The 17,860-nt window shown below is 42.7% G+C and overlaps 1 protein-coding gene across 1 annotated transcript in view; it reads right to left on the reverse strand.

Moving 5' to 3' along the window:
- Grk5 (G protein-coupled receptor kinase 5) overlaps nt 1–17,860 on the reverse strand; it is a 201,369-nt gene that overhangs the window by 130,884 nt on the left and 52,625 nt on the right. The gene's annotated exons all lie outside the window — the stretch shown is intronic.

The raw sequence follows: 17,860 nt of genomic DNA on the forward strand, positions 1-17,860 counted from the left end.
GCACAGTATACTAAGAGGATGAGGAAAAGATGAAGTAGCTGAGAAACATCATAAAATATGTAGTATGTTTGGTAGGAACCCATCGCTGTGCCTCTGTTGAATGCAAACCTTCCAAGGTAAAAGGTCCAAGATTTTACAACTACCTAGGGCAAACTTGGCATGAAATATGCAGTGTGCAGAGTACATATGCCTCTGATCAGATCAGAACAGGAGGATAGGGTTGGGGGACAACTCACCTGGCACACAGAAGGCCATGAATGACATTCCATAGGGGGAGAGGTGGACACAAAAAGAAGTAGGAAGAGGGAGAAGAAACATAGAATAAAAGTGAAAATCACAATCTGGGTGCAAAATGGGTGTATTTCTGACTTCTGCTATTTCATCTGCTAAATGGGACATAAAACTACATCCCTGCACAGTTGACAAAGTTAAAGTAATACTCGGAGAAAGGAAGCTATGCAATGTCATCATCTTGGACACTAAACATGACTTCTTCAGAATTTAATTTCTTCCACTATACAATAGGCCTATGAGACTTCTAGTGGGTGAGAAGAGGTGCTACTCTGGGCTCCAGAGCAGAGTCTAGCCTAAGTGGTACCACTTTGAGAGTAATGAGGATATTCTAAAAAGACATTTTGCCCCTCCTCTGGCTATCAGACTATGAAGACAATGGTCCCTAAGGATTAAAATCTTATTCTGGAACAGGAAAAGCATAGAAAAGGAAAAGTCAGGATCCCTAGTGCCAGCTGCAGGGAAAGGCTTGTCTCTCAGAAAGAAATTTTACATGGTTTTCACAATCTGCCAAACCATCTTGCAGGACAGATAATAATGGGACAGTGATGGGCAGACCACACCTTGACCATGACTGCTCAGTTAGACATACCTATGGTTCTCTAAATCTAGGCCTCATGTCAGGAACACAAAGTCATTGAACCTCTGTGTTCCTTTTCTCAGAATAGCTGAACTGAATAAATCTCCTTTCACTGCTTTTCACTATAGCTTATCTTTTTAATTGTCCTCATTGAGGACAAATGGAGAGTCTGCCATTTAAGGCTACTGGGGCACAGGTTCTGACTAGGTTCTAACAAGTCTAGTAACGAGGAACTCGGGAACACCCAGGCCAGGCGATTGAAAACTATCTTCCAACCATAACACCAACACCTCTTGAGAACAGTACTCTTGAGCCCAGCCTGTACAACAAACAGAAACCCAAAAGTTTATGCACAAGCTCAAAATATTTTCACCTAAGAATAAAAAGTAGATTTAGGGTAGTGTTTTATTTTTGTTTTTAGAATTCTCTAAAAGACTGCCCAAACAGCTAACAACCTAAATACAGTGAGGTGGTGATTAAGCCTTGAAGCCAAGACACCTTGATAAGGCCAAAGAGAAGGGGGCATGCCCTGAGCAGGCAGCTGCTTTCTGATTGTGCACTAATAAATACTGCAGATGCTACACAGAACTTAACCCTGCTGTTTCTAAAAAGGGGTAAAAACTTCACTGAGCTTAGCTATGTTGGTGATACTACAGAAGCTCCAAGGAACCTTCCTGTAGCTCCAATGCCAGTTTTCAGAAATTGAGAGAGAAACTGGAAAGTCATGGAGGCAAAGTGGTGCCTTACTTCCATATGCCTAAAGCCAGCCCAGGGTTTTCCATCACTTTGGTCCTCTGTTCCCATCTACAAACAACCTAAGGTTTACTCATTCTTCAAAAGCCAACTTGAATATAAACCTTTTACAAAGCTCCTGATTACTATGACCACGTACCTTCTCCCTTCCTCCCTCCTACCCTGGACTTGTTCAGGGATCAGCCTCACTCTCACTGAGACAGAGAGGGTAGAGTGGCCCACCCCAGAAAGACTCAGTACAGGTAGCAAACAAGAAAATGTTTACCAAGTCCCAACAAAAGCCTGTAAAAACCACTAGAGCTGGAATGACAACTGGCATCCCCACAAGATGAACACTTCAGTGTCTGAAGAACAGGTAGGTGAATGTGCATCACGGGACCTTGTGAATCTGGACAATGAAGAGCCTGGAATGGGGAGGGAAGGCTGAGAAATATGATGGAGCCTTGTGTGAGAGGGAGACAAAGTCAAGGGAAATTTTGAATCTTCAAGGTATTAGCAAGCACAGTGAAGAAAAAACATTGGGGAAACCCCCACCTCAAGTATGGGTAGGAAAAGGCATAAGCCAAGGCCAAAGAAGACTTAGGATAGAAGGCATTAAGGGAAGACACTGATTACAAGGACAGGTGAGTTGGAGATGCTGTCTCTCGCTAATTCCCCTCCTCTGATAAGTACAAACTGTCTGAGGTCACTCTTCATCCAAGAACCCTTGCAGAACTCCAAGTTTTAAATGCTAGAAACAAAGCTTTGTAAAACTGACCTTTGCCGACACACAGGTATGTAATCTCCCAGGTCCTGAGAAGGCTATGTCATGGAAAACAAAAAGAAGCATACCCAGACTGTCTGGGTCAGGCCAGAGGAGTTGGTGCTCAAATAGCCTTCAGGGAAGCCAGGAAGAGAAATACAAGAAGGCCAAGAACACAAGAAGCACTTCCTTCTCCACTTTACCTATCATGGCCCAAGTAGTGAAACTATAGCCAGGTTACCAACCCTCTCTGATTACCAGACTTTACTCTACCCTAATACAAAGACAACAGACACTTTGTACTGTATATCAAAATGTTTTCTTACAGACCTCTGTGGGCCTAGTCCAGTCCTAGGTCTTAAGAAAGGGGAGAAGGAGGGAGGGAGGGATGAAAAGAGGTACTCAGAAATCCTCCAACATGACAAACACAGCATGCAGAAAGCTGTGTAAGAGAAGACTGCTACATACTCACAGCACAGCTCTGGGTAACCCCACAACAATAAAATAAGAATCAAACAACCTGTGATTGTTCATATTCACTGTCAACCTCATTAGATTTAGAATCACTATGGAACTATGCCTCTTAGGTATATCTATGAAAGGCTTAACTTAAATGTGGGTGGCTGAGACACAGGACACATAGGAAAGAACACCATTCCACGAACTGGGATCTGGAACTAAATAAAAGAGGGAAGCAAACTGACACCAGAACGCATCTCTCTCTCTGCTTTCTGACTGTGGATTGCAATATGAGTAGGTGCCTTAAGGTCTTACCTTTTCTACCATGATGGCTTATGCCCCTTAAACTGTGAATCAAGACAAACTCTTCTTCCTTAAGAAGCTGTTGGGTATTTTGTCACGGCAGCAGTAAGAGGAACTAATACATATAGTCTTAGTCAGTCTGCCCTAGAACCTGTTTTTCAAGTAGAAAGGATTTGGAAAAATGATAGTTTCTGAAAATAAAATCTGCTCCTTTCCCATATTTTCTCATGAAGTTAAAAATACAAGTGTTGGAGGAGGGAGGAGTGTTAAGGTCAGAGGAGGGGTGGGGAAAGCAAGCTTTGTGAAAAAATGGCCTTGGCCCTCATCAGCAAACTCTCTGGGAATGTGACCCAAAAGAAGGCTGGGGGACAGAAAGCCTTGTTTAAAGAAAAGGTCAAGGGAACACCCAAAGTATGGACTAGTAAACACAAACACTGCGCTCTCCTCCCATGACTGGACTTAAGTCTGGGAGATGAAGAAGCATGAGCCTGGTGCCTGAGGAGGACCAAAGGAGTGGGAGATACCAGCACACTGCCTGTAATGAAGAGTGCTTCATGACTATGGGCTGTCCCAGACAAGCAGAAACTCACCATGTCATCAGGCAGAGACACAGAGAGAGGCAATAGGGTGGCTTTCCACTTTAGGTAGAACCCTGAATGATCCTTGGATGATCCTTGGCCTGGCCCATCCACATCTCTTCAGTACTAAGACAACCCACAATTTAGGCCAATATCAGGGAAGTAGGGTATAGTTTACAGATCATCTATTCATTCAACACATTTATTAAACACTTACTGTTTTCTAAGTCCTGAATAAACAGAAAGTACAGTAAGCAGACAGACAAATCCAGTATATACAGATTGATATTCACATGCTCAGAGCCCCTTCACTTTTTCTTTTCCCTTCCCTACTGTCAATCTTGCTGGTCACCAATGAGTTCTGAGCCATCAGAGACAGTAGGCAAACCATGTCCTTGTCCCCACAAGTTTGTAAACTCCAAAGTCAAAGAACAGATCCACACAGCTGACTATAATACAAGCCAGCACTGGAGAAGGTACTCCCATTTGACCACAGTACAAAATACTTAGCTCCTAGCAGCAGGAGAACACTATGATACGGAGACACAAGAAAGGCCCATTCTCACCTAGGAAGACAACCCAACCAAGAAAGAAGACCTAAAACAAAGACCAGAGTAGAACACACATAGGAGTGGAACATCTTGCCAAAGTCCCAAACATCTTAAAGATGGTATGTAATTTGAACAAAGCCTTGAGAATGGTAAAAACAACAACAACAACAACAAAAATCTCTCCAGAAAAGAGAGTTACAGATTCCAAGCCAGAGGACGCTGGCATTTTAATCTCTAATGGTGTTTCCTTACCCTTAAGTGAAATATGTATACCAAATTACTAGTGGACAGCTAGTGAGGTATTCCCTTCCCTCCATTTTATTACTTTTATTTTTATAGTTTTAAATATATTGAAATTGCCATATAAGTGTGCATGTTTTGGGGTATGTGACATTTCAATAGAGTGAAACAGTGGGTAATGATTAGATCAAGGAATCAGCACATGCATCATGACATTCATTGCAATTTCTATATGTTGTATACATTCAAAACCCTCTCCACTGGCTTTCTTGAAACAATTAACTGTTGTCAAACCAAACAAGGTGGCACACACCTGTAATCCCATCATTTGAGAGGTAGAGGCAGGAGGATTAGATTCAAGGCCAGTCTTGGCTACATAGGCTTGATTCTACACCAGCCTGAGCTACATGAGACCCTATCACCAGGAAGGGAAAGGGAAAGGGAAAGGGAAAGGGAAAGGGAAAGGGAAAGGGAAAGGGAAAGGGAAAGGGAAAGGGAAAGGGAAAGGGAAAGGGAAAGGGAAAGGGAAAGGGAAAGGGAAAGGGAAAGGGAAAAAGGGAAAGGGAAAGGGAAAGGGAAAAGGAAAGGAAAAAGGAAAGGAAAAAGGAAAGGAAAAAGGAAAGGAAAGGAAAGGAAAGGAAAGGGGAAAGGAAAGGAAAGGAAAGGAAAGGAAAGGAAAGGAAAGGAAAGGAAAGGAAAGGAAAGGAAAGGAAAGGAAAGGAAAGGAAAAAGGAAAGGAAAGGAAAGGAAAAAGGAAAGGAAAGGAGAAAGGAAAGAAAAGAAAGGAAAGGAAAGGAAAGGAAAGGAAAAAGGAAAGGAAAGGAAAAAGGAAAGGAAAGGAAAAAGGAAAGGAAAAAGGAAAGGAAAGGAAAGGAAAGGAAAAAGGAAAGGAAAGGAAAAAGGAAAGGAAAAAGGAAAGGAAAGGAAAGGAAAGGAAAGGAAAGGAAAGGAAAGGAGAAAGGAAAGGAAAGGAGAAAGGAAAGGAAAGGAAAGGAAAGGAAAGGAAAAAGGAAAGGAAAGGAAAGGAAAAAGGAAAGGAAAGGAAAGGGGAAAGGAAAGGAAAGGAAAGGAAAAAGGAAAGGAAAAAGGAAAGGAAAGGAAAGGAAAGGAAAGGAAAGGAAAGGAAAGGAAAGGAAAGGAAAAAGGAAAGGAAAGGGGAAAGGGGAAAGGAAAGGGGAAAGGGGAAAGGAAAGGGGAAAGGGGAAAGGAAAGGGGAAAGGGGAAAGGAAAGGGGAAAGGAAAGGAAAGGGGAAAGGAAAGGGGAAAGGAAAGGAAAGGAAAGGAAAGGAAAGGAAAGGAAAGGAAAGGAAAGGAAAGGAAAGGAAAGGAAAGGAAAGGAAAGGAAAGGAAAGGAAAGGGGAAAGGAAAGGAAAGGGGAAAGGAAAGGAAAGGAAAGAAAAGAAAAAGAGCAGCCAACCACAGTTGACCTATGCAAAAATCACAGTACATGCTATATGCCTCCTCTCCAACTGTATCCTGTGCCTTTAGGCTTTCTCCATCACCACCATTTGAAAACAATTTCTGCTACCTCTGATTAGTTACTTTTGCTTCCACATATAAATGAACAAAATCATGTGGCATTATCTTTTACACTGCCATCCATATTGCTTAAAATACCATGGTTTTACTAATTTTATGGTAGGGCAGTACTCCATGGTATATGGGCCATTTGTCTTTATCCACTCATCTTTTGATGGACACCTAAGTCAATCCAACATCTTGGCTACTGTGAAAAGAATTGCAATGAACTCCCTTCCTTCCTATTTTTCTATTTTTAACTTCATCAATCTATTGTGTCCATATTCCATTACCCTTTCTGATGCCCTTCACACTTATGCTGACCCTCTTCTTTTTTGTCAACTAGGAGTTCCCTCCTACTTTCTTTTCTTTTGATATAGATCTTGCGTAGGAATCTACAGTTACTGTGTATTCACAATTCTAAGAGCCATAACATTTTTTTAATGTTTGATTGACTAGTTTATTTATTTATTTATTGTGGGGTGGAGGAGTATCTACATGCCATGGAGTACTTATGGAAGTCAGAAGACAATATGTCCTCTTTATTCATGCCAGGTAAGCATTCTACTAAGTCACATGTTCACCCCCATGAAAGGTTTTTAAGTCCTAAAGACTATCATGCCTAGAGTCTGTACAATGAATAAACTTGGAATAGAGTGAAGCTAGTAAACATAACTTCCTGAGCTTATGGGGTACTTCTCTATTACTACTTCTATGTAACTTATCCGAAGAAGAAAAAGCAGGGAACAGTGGCCCCTTTTTGCAGATGGAGAAGCAAAGACTCTGTCTTGCCTGAGACCCATTGGAAAACCATGCAGAGAAACCTGGACTATGACCCCAACCAAGGTCCTGCTGCATGGACTCAATCCCAACCTGCCCAGTTCCAGCTCTGGTCTTTAGCTCCTGCCCTGTGGGTTTAGCCATAGTCAAATGGATTGTTTACAAAATGAAATGTCTGCTGCTTTTGTCACTGTGACACTTCACTTGTATCCAGATCATAGGAGTGATCCCCTTGGGCCCAACCAGCTATGTGCAGCTGGTTATTTGTCTAGCAATCATCATTAATGTTAGATCTTCAGATACAGGCAGGGCATGCTGTGTTGTAAACTTTCTCAGACTCTAATGTTTCCAGCACAAAGATCAAATCACAATGGAATGCATCCTCTGTACCATATTAACTCACCTCTCTAGAATCTTGTCTGGCAGGGTCTTGCTAGAAACTGGCTACAGATTCTCTAGATCTCTGTCACAATGCGAGGAGAAGGGGTACCACTCCCTAGGAACTCCAGCTACCCATTTACATGTTTTAGCCAACCCTTTTAACCTCTTTCATTCAGCATTCATTTGAAGAAACACTATTCACTGTCCCCACTTCCCACCATTTCGAAAAGCCTTAAGAGGCAACCCCCAATATGACCCTGTGACTAACAGATGTGATAATTTCATCCCCAATATTATCCCATAAGTATGATTCTCTATATACTCAGCTCTCTGATACCCGAGGTTCCCTTTAGCTCCTAAAAACAAGCAATGCCAAGAGTCACTAGTGTGGTACCAGTCAGTGCCAAGGCCAATGGGCACAAGCAGCTTTATATTAATGATGTATGAAAATGATAATCGTCTGTAAACACTAGGTCAAGACTTCAGATGTTTCTGGTGGGTATTTTGTTTTAAATATATCTACTGGGATTTTTTTTTTCAGTTTCAGAAGAACTTACATCAACTGCTATTGTACAGTGCTGGTCTAGACAGCAACTAATATAAATTCTGGGATCTGAACTTACACTCCATCTGCTATCTGGTTATGAGGAAATTTTCTCTTTTTAGGTGTAATTTCCTTCCTCACTGGCCCCTGGGGGACCAAAGCACCTTATTTTGAGTAAGGACTGGCATCACAGATTAGCTTCCATTTTCCAGTGGGCCATGTCAGGCTCCGTAGTGTCACAGTTATATTCTTTGAAACATTTCTTTGGTAGAATCATCACCTACCCTGAAGAACCAGGTTCATATCTGCTTTGCTATGACCTGTGTGACTTGAGCAATCCATGTTAAAACAAGGCTCATCCTCTAGTATACTGTGGCCCTTGATGGTTTCCAGATCACATAGAAGTCATTAGCAAAGCATCAGACTCCAAGGGGCATCTGACCTAGTTCCACCATAAGGACAAGCCTCCCTGGTAATAGGAGTTTTGTTTTTAACATTTTTTAATTTTTTTTAATTGTGTGGGTATGTGTGCGTAAATGCAGGTACTCACAAAGGCCAGAGGCATTATCATCACACACACACACACACACACACACACACACACACACACGGGCGCGCGCGCGCACACACGTGCATACATACTATCCAGGAGCTGAATTTAGAGGTAGTTGTTATGGTCCTGGAACTGTACTCCAGTCTTCTGCAAAAGCAGTATGCACTCTAACTGCTAAGCCATCTTTCCACCCTATTTAGCTTCATTTTTAGGACCTGTTTTTAGACTACGTCTAAGCAACCCATGCTGGTCTTTAACTTATGATTCTCCTGCCTCCACTCCTCAAGCTGGATTACACGTGTGCAATTACCAAACCCAGCTTCAATGGACCTTTGCTGCCTGAGGTTCTATGAGTACATAACATAGCAAGGATGGGGATTCCTGAGACTTGGCAAATCAAAAAAAACCAAAGGTCCTGAGGAAGGAGGAAAAGTAAAAGGGAAGGAAGAGGGAAATATGAACATTCCATACTATCTCAAAATAGAACTACCTATATCCTATCACAGGTCCATCCTGCTTGGAGCACATTAGAAATTAAGATTTCTTAAATGAGGGCTAGAGAGGTGGTTCAGCGGTTAAGAGCACTGAATTCTCTTCTTGAGGTCCTGAGATCAATTCCTAGCAAACCACAAGGTGGCTCACCACCATCTGTAATAGGATCCAATGCCCTCTTTTGGTGTGTCTGAAAACAACTACAGTGTACTCATATACATAAAATAAATAAATAAATCTTTTTTAAAAAGATTTCTGGGCTGAAGAGATAGCTCAGGGGTTAAAAGCATTGACTGCCGCCCGGGCGGTGATGGCGCACGCCTGTAATCCCAGCACTCTGGGAGGCAGAGGCAGGTGGATTTCTGAGTTCGAGGCCAGCCTGGTCTACAAAGTGAGCTCCAGGACAGCCAAGGGCTATATAGAGAAACCCTGTGGGGGGGGGGGGGGAGGAAGAGCATTGACTGCTCTTTCAGAGGTCCTGAGTTAGTTTATTCTCAGCACCCACTTGGTAACTGACAATCATCCGTAATGGGATCTAATGCCCTCTTCTGGTGTGTCTGAAGACAGCCAGTCTATTTATGTATACTCATATACATAAATAAATCTATTTTTAAAAAGATTTCTTAAACATACTAATATCACTTTGTAGCTCACACAAAGTATATTACTTTGCAGTATTTGTTTTTAAAGCTTCAAGTTGATACAGGTTACTAGTTTAAATACTATTCTGAGGGCAGAGAAACTCCTGCCTGGAGCCACTCTGGAGATACCCAGAGGTCCCATGCACCATTATGATGGCAAGTAGGTGGCAGAGAGTGGAAGAAAAAGAAAAGTAGAAGAATGGTGGTGTCCAATGAAGAAAGCAGAAACTGGAGACTCAAGGGTAATAAAGAACAGTCTGATGGAATTGCCTGTAATGTTACCTGAGGCCCTGGTGAGGTCCTGGCCAGTGCTGCCACCTAGGGCCATGTCTGGATCCATGGTCCTGCAGCAGCAGGGGGAGGGTTTACTGATGTCTGTGGCCCATGTTATCACCAAAGGCTAGATATCCTAGGTCTAGACTGCTGCCTCAAGTCATGTTGATGTCCACGGGCTGTGCAGAGCTGACTCCACTCTTCACCTGTGCATAGTGGAAGAGCTGGCCCCATGGCATGAGAGTGGGTGAGCTATCCCCACCCCTCACTAGCTGCATAACTCAGAAGAGCAGGTCCTGCACCTCACCTAAGAAGTACAGTAGCACTAGCCCTGATGGCAATGGGTGCAGGAGACCTGGGCCCCAAAGGCGTAAGCAAAGCAAAGCTGACAGATTGAACAACTCAGCTACCACCCAGGCCCACATCCAAGACCTTGAGCAGGCCCACTCCACCACCTACCTCATGGATAAAGTGCTGCAGTGTATGAAGGGGCTGGTCCTCCAGAACCAAAGCTACAAGATCTATATAACACAGCACAACAAGGGGATATTCAAGGAGTCCCAGTAAGGATCCAGTATTGATAGTATAGCAGAAGCCAGAGTCCTTGAACCAGACCAATGACTCACTGCAACAAAAGCAAGAAAAGCTGTTTGGGGAAAAGGTTATACTGTGTGACATACCGTGACACACACTGTAACTTCCATAGCAAGAGTGTTTGTTTTCTTCTGAGGAGAAGGTTGCAAGAGCAGAAGGTGGATATGAAGGGACAGGGAGACGAGTGGGATTGGAGAGGCATGATGTGAAATTCACACACACACACACACACACACAAATCAATAAAAGTTTTTGTTAATACTATATATTATTATAGCTCTATCCCTGAATTTAAAAAAAAAAAAAAAAAGACCTCAAAACAACAAAAAAATAGGCAGCAAATCAAGCCTCTAACAATCTTTGAGAGGACCCAAAGTACATCTCAACTTTACAGAACCCATCCAGGACAACAACCATTCCTCACAATGTCCTGCTGACTCATAAGGACACAGCTATCAGATGAGACACTCGTGTCTCAGAGTCTCCTAGAAAACATCACATAGCCTCCCAGGACCTCTGAAAGACCATTGGACTCTATTGACAACTTCAGTAAACTGTCCTAAACAGCCTTTCCTACATTAGTTGGTAGAACTGAACCTAGAGGGGAGAGGGCCTCAGTCAACTCCCACTGGTGAAGCCTATGATTTAGAGGAAAGGCCCAGCTTTGGCTGGCAAAACAATGGTCCTGAGGGACAAGAGAGATCCTAAGGGACAAAGTAGAGTGGGGTTATCACACTGGAAACAAGAGACAGAGAGATAAGGGCCAAGTCAGGAATGGACAGGGACTAAGAAGCAGGAGCTTAAAAGAGGCCACAATCTCAAGCTTTGGGAAACAAAGACTCTAATGAAACAACCTACTAGTCTCCACTGCATGTCCATAAAGCTCAATGACAAGCTGCTTGATTCCCCATTAATACATGGTGGGAGCATTCAAGCAGGCTTCTCAACCTGCTCTATGGATCAGATGACCTGATGGCCTGAATCAAGAGTTGCAACAATGGAACACAAGCTTCCAAACAGGCAGGAGCCCAAGAAGGGAGGTAGCCAATTACTACCCCTAGGAATCAACACAATCTGCCAACATGGAAGCTTTAGTACACTGACACCTGAGGCCAGACAGATTGCTCCTTGTAAAAAGGATGGCACCATAGAGTAGGCTGATACCAAGCAGAGGCTTACATACAGGTAGCAGTCATTGGCATCACCACAATGAGCAGGTGTTCCACACCTGAAGAGCACAGGACAGGGCCAAAAGCTTAGGGCAGAGACTGCCAACCAATCAGTTAGTAAGGAGAATTGAGCCAGTGGCCAGACCCAAAAGATATGATTGGCAGTGGCAGGAGAAGCAACTCCTTCCCAAGGAGTCATGAAGACAACATGTGCTGAGTCCCTTGGAGGGGAGTTAGGAGTGTTGTAAATGAGAAATATAACCTCACCCAAATGCAGGCAACCTAAGACCACCAATCAGCTTGAATAGGGCAGAGCCTTGTGCTAGGGCCAAATCTAGAAAAGGCCTGAGTGTGAGATACAGCCTAGAAGTTCCATCCTAAAGGCAAGCAACAGGCACAGCATTCTAAAAAGAAAATTGTTGGGCAGCTAGTCAAAACAGATCTCCTCTCCCCTTTCTAGGAAGACATCCAAGAATATTGCTTTTATTTTGTTAGAGAAATATATTTAACTGAACTCCTCTAATAACATAGGCAAACAGGAGTCCTTGGTTTTCTGTCTTAGATGTTTAAGTATGTCAGATAAATATGGAATCATTATTTAGTAAGATAGAATGCTATAAAAACCGGGAGATACAAAAGCAGGGCTCTGTTTGAAGGATCACTAGCAACTCAGGAAACAAACTGCATTCAAAACAGTTTGCTTTCTTTACAGAAAGGGTCATTCAATCCACAGCCCCTTTAGGCAGAGTAACTGGATTCCCCCATACTTTTAGGGATTCATTAGAAAAATATTGGGAGTGGTTTTTTTTTTGTTTTAAGACTAGGTCTTGCAATGTACCTTTGACTGGGACTAGCTATATGGACCAAGCTGACCTTCATCTTAGAGATTTGCCTGCCTCTGCCTCCTAAGTGCTGAGATTAAAGATAAGAGCCATCATACCAAGTCCATGAAATATTTTTATTTCCAGAAAATCTGAAGTAAAGTTAATAAACTTTTTCTTTCCCTTTCTCCTTTCCTTTCTTTTTAAATGTTAATTTATTCTTTGACAATTTCATATACATGTCTAATACATTCTAGTCACACTCATTCTTCATCTTATCTTCCTTCCACCAAGTGCCCCATTACACTTTTATGTCTTTTATTTTGTTTGTCCAAAGAATTGAAAATTAGGACTTATACAAATGCTTATACACAACCCTTCCTGAAACTCCTATGATACTAATAAAAGAATAAAACAGAAAATGGGGGCCGGCGATGGTGGCACACGCCTTTAATCCCAGCACTTGGGAGACAGAGGCAGGCGGATTTCTGAGTTCAAGGCCAGCCTGGTCTACAAAGTGAATTCTAGGACAGCCAGGGCTATACAGAGAAACCCTGTCTCGAAAAGACAAACAAACAAACAAACAAAAAAACAACAGAAAATGGGAATGTAATGTAGCTCAGTGATAGAATATTTGCCTATAGATGAGACCTTGGGGCTGACACGCAAGACACACACACACACACACACAAACATACATACACACCAGGAAAGGAATAACTATGGGCTTTTCTATTTTTCTACCCTGCTTCTTTGTTCCAAGAATAATGACTCTGAGATTTAATTATATATTACAATGCTTATGGCCGTAAGCTTTGGCTTGTTCCCCAACTACCCTGTAACTTATATAACCTGTTTATTCTAGTCTATGTCTGACACATGGCTAGTGACCTTTCCTCAGTTTCATGTACAGTCTCCTCCAAACCCAGGGCAAGATCTTCTGAACCTGACTCTTTCCCAGAACTCCTCCACCATGTCCCCATCCCTCTGTGCCAGATGTCCCACCTTCTAATCCTGCCTCAGCTAATAGGCCATCAGCATTTTACTGACACACGATACTTCCACACAGTACATAAAGATTCTCTCCACAGCAGGGTGTGAAGGAATATTTATGACCCTACAAAGGCGAGTAACCAGACAAAAGATAATAGCATACCAGAGCTGTCAGGCCCATTTCTGTACAATGGTAGACCACCCCTCCAACAGTAGGCATCAGCTTGGCTAGCCAGAGAAAACTGACATTCATATTCCTATAGGTAGCAAAGCCATCAACAAAATCCCCACACAGCCACACAGTCTTCCTCTCCTCAAAGGCTAAAGTTGGTCTTACCCAAGTGGGTCAGTAAGCTTGGAGCTCAGAAAGTAGTAGATAGAGTGTTTGTACAGCATTCAAGAAGACTTGGGCTCAATCCCCAGCATTGCATACACTAGGCATCTTGGTGCTAAGCCTGGGATAAAACACTGTCTTAAAAAAATTAATTAAATAATAAAAAAACCTCCTATCATTGTTCTTGGAGTTGAAGCCTTACACTCGACCCAGATGGTGCCTGCTTTTATTAAGGGTGTGAGAGCCCATTTGTCAAGGGGACAGAGAAACCTAACCCAGTAATTTTATTCCACAGACAAATACCTTTTCAATACACAGCTTACACTGCAAAAGGCATGACCCTGTCACCCTGTCATCAATGACAAGTACCAGAGAACAACCCCACATACAACTGTCAGAAGTCTGCCAAGTCTCAAGACACCTCAGACACCCTTCAGAATGCAGATTCAACAAGTAGAGATAATGGGACAGTTATTTTAGAAGGAAATGCCAGTAAGTGCCACACAGAAGCCAGGACATAAAAGTAAATCCTGGAATCTTGCTTGGGTCTCCCTTAAGAAGATCCTCCTTCAAAATCCATATGCAGTGCACACTCAACATCTGTCACCGGTTAGCTCTTTTTTTTTTTTTTCTTGTTGAGGTCAGATATCTCAAAGAAAAGTGTATGGTTTGTATTTCTGTAGCCATGACAGTGGTCCCTAATTCATCTGGACTCTCCATGTGCACAGCAGATAAACGTTATAACCTGTCTCCATCCTTGGAAGTATGTCTAAGTAAACCTAGTCTCCAGTTAGCTAGCTGCTAATGGCTAATCAAATTTTAATTCAAGCACCCAGGGCTTTTAAATTCAGGCCTTACTATCTGAAGAAATCCCATAAGAATTGAAGGGGATGATGTTTAAAAACAAAAGGCAACTGTAGAGCTTAGTCACCTTCCTACTACTACACAAATTCCAAACCAGCACTGAAAAGCAAGTAGCCAAGGGAGACAAAGCCTGGAGAAATGAGTCCTGTCCTGTAGTCAATTATGCTTCATCCACACCTGTGCCCTGAGGGTGCCAATGCTGGTTCTTTGGGAAGGCTAGAGAACTAGAGGCTAAGACTCTGCCCCAAATATCCCCTATACATGGAGTGACCCACCCTACATGAACTTATTCAAAATCCTTTGAGAAAATCTCTGTGCATTTCCAGACTTCACCTCCTAAAACTCCTGACTTGATATACTAAGGGAGGCAATAGACTTCTACAAAGGAACTCCATTTGGAAGGGACCAAGTTTAAATCTCCTTTATATAAGTAACATCAACTATGACTTCCAACATGACCAGCATCAGAACAAATACTAGTATACATCTCAAAATTAGTCCTTTTTCACTTGAAATTGATCCACCATGGCCCCCATTCAAGAAACCTACACATAAACTCCCCCTCTCCAATTTAAGTCTCTCAAATGTAAAGCTACTTCCAGTCTAACTCTGTTCATAGTCTGGGCATGCATAGGGATTATCGATGGTACCAAAGAAAGATACCCTAGAAAGGTATCCTAGAAAGATAAACAAACAAACAAAAAATCAAAAAATACCTTGAAGGTCATAGGAGAAGAACCGTTACATTCCAGTCATTACCTGGCTCCTCCATGAAGTTCTATACAGCCTGCTTGAGGCCTTCTGATGAGCAGGCCTTCCTAGGTCTATACATGGGACTACAAAAGATATACAGAATCTTAAATATGGGCCAAGATCACCTGTCTATGATCAGTCTGCTGTCCCTCCAGATTCTGAGGCATCCAGTGTCCTGCTCATCACTGACACAGCATTTACCACAGTGATCTGAGTTTATGCTAACATTGTTCAAACACCTCCCAGACAATGGTACAGGTAAATTCTCTTGGCTGTCTAGAAAATAGGGCTCTCAGATTGATGTGTAAGAAACGTCCTAGGAAATTAAGTACCCAATCTTAGCTCATAAAGATAGAAGGAGCCAGGAATGGTGACACATACTTGAATTCCATCACCTGAAAAGCCGAGAAGGTCTAAGGCCAGCCTGGTCTACCGAGCTAGTTCCAGGACAGCCAAGGCTACACAAAGAAATCCTATCTCAAAAACAAACAAACAAAGATAGAACATAAGCCTGTGTGAAAACCCAGGTCTGTCCCATTTGGATCTGTGCCCCTGTCCTGTTGAGCAAGCACAGAGTCCCATGTGAAGGAAAGTCCAGAACATTTGGAACCAGTTTGGATGAATGGGACAACACTACTATATCCATACAGCTCAAATCAGTCTATGAGGTTATGCCCAGGTTCCATTCTGGGTCAAGTGGGTACTCAGGTCAAGTCCTTCCCAGCAAAATCACTGAGACATATGAGGTACACAAACAAAGCTCAACAGATAATGAAGAAGAGGCTCATGCCAAATTATTTCCAAACATCATCTTTGGCTTCACAGCAATCTAAATCACCAAGAATATTCATTAGATGAGCAGCTTCTACAAAGTCCCAAAGCTTATAACGTACTGGGACTCAGACCTGAACTCTTGAAAGTCAAATCCAGAGTTTATAAGCTGTAATTCATCATAACCTAGGACTGAAGCATCTTTTTACCCCTGGCTATTCAGAGGCAAGTCACCCAACTGCTGCAGCACCTGGCAACAGAAGCCCTCACACCCAGCTCAGGACTCATGGTATGAGTCACCAACAAAGCTCTAGACTATCCAAAGTCTTCAAGTTCAAGGAATAAATGACTCAGTGTAGCTGCCTGTTGAGGGCTCCAGATTTCTCTTTGTCAAGTATACAGATCTGTATATGTTAAATGTCTGTTTACTAAAGCAAAACAAAAAAGCCAGAGCAGGCAAACAAAATCTGTAGGAAACACATTGTCTCAGGCGTCTCTGAGGTGCACATACAATAGAAGAAAAAATACCTTAGAGAATTCTGCACAAGAAACTACCCTGGGGTTCCCAAACCTACAGACCATACTGTATCTCAGGGCAGAAAGGATGAAAGCCTCCAGGACATTGTGCAAGTGCCTGCTGGAGCTCCAGGCTTCAATTGACCAGTGCCCTAAAGGGCGTGGAGGATGTAGCTGTACATGTGTGGACAGGGTGGGGTTTCCTGCAAATACACCATCCCTCTCACTCTGGCGCCTTCCCAGATCCTTAGTGCTATCTGACCCTGATGGTGTAGCTTACGGAAATGTCTGTCTACGATTTAGGTGAGTCTTATTATTATTATTAACAAAGATAATATTATGACTAATAATAACACTGGTGACATTTCAAGGGATTTTGCCCTCTCCTTCATCCTGGCTCTCTTGAGGTATAAGAGTTCAAATTCCACAGTTGTATTCCACTGGAGGCTCAACATGACAATTCACTCAAATACAGATGTAATTTCTTAAGAGCTCAAGAGACTTTTTTTTTTTTTAACTATGCCAATCACACCACTCTTTAAGCTGCTGGACAGAAAAGGCCTATTTTACTTAAGCCACCCTTAACCTCACACTTGCCCCAAGAAACTGCTGAAATCTGTTAAGAGACCCAGTCTAACCAATTCACATATTAGAATACCAGGCATTTGAAGATCTTCAGTAAAGAAGGCTGTGAGCAGTGTGAAGCAAGCTACACCCAGCAGTGAATAACCCAGCTTATTTGAGACTTGGGGACTTAGTGGCAAGAGGCAAAAAAAAAAAAAAAAAAAAAAAAAAAAAAAAAACAAACAAACAAAAAAAAAAAAGCAAGTACTAAAGGGACTATACCATATGGAATTGAGTATTGGACCAGAAGGCAGAATAAAGAGGCTGGGATACTCAGCACACCAGTGTAAATGTCCTGAAAGGGAATGTTTATGCCAACCCCTGCAGGTCAGTAGGCAATCAAATGACAAGGGGATGGGGTGGTTTGAGCACAAAGAACTCAAAGGCTAATAGTAGGAACAGAGAAGCCAGGAGGCTAGCCTAAGGGAGGCTGGCCTAGCAGGTAGTGTTGGGTTCATAAAAAGAGAAACAGGTTTAGAGAGTATGGTATATGGCAGTGTGGAGAAGGGGATGCCCCAGCGGGCCCATGCCCAGGCATCCCTTCCCCCAAGGGACCGGAGACACACAGACATGGTATAGAATAGAGTTTATTCAGGGCAGAGGATGGGAGTTAATGGTGTAGTGGAAGCAGAGAGAGGCAGAGAGAAGGAGAAAGTAGAGAAGTGGAGGCTGGCTATGACCATGAGGAGAAAGGGGGGAGGGGAGGAGAGCCCAAGAGGGGCAGAGAGGAGAGAATGCCAAG

Source organism: Apodemus sylvaticus, chromosome 1 (assembly GCF_947179515.1).
Source record: "Apodemus sylvaticus chromosome 1, mApoSyl1.1, whole genome shotgun sequence".
Classification (NCBI taxonomy): domain Eukaryota; kingdom Metazoa; phylum Chordata; class Mammalia; order Rodentia; family Muridae; genus Apodemus; species Apodemus sylvaticus.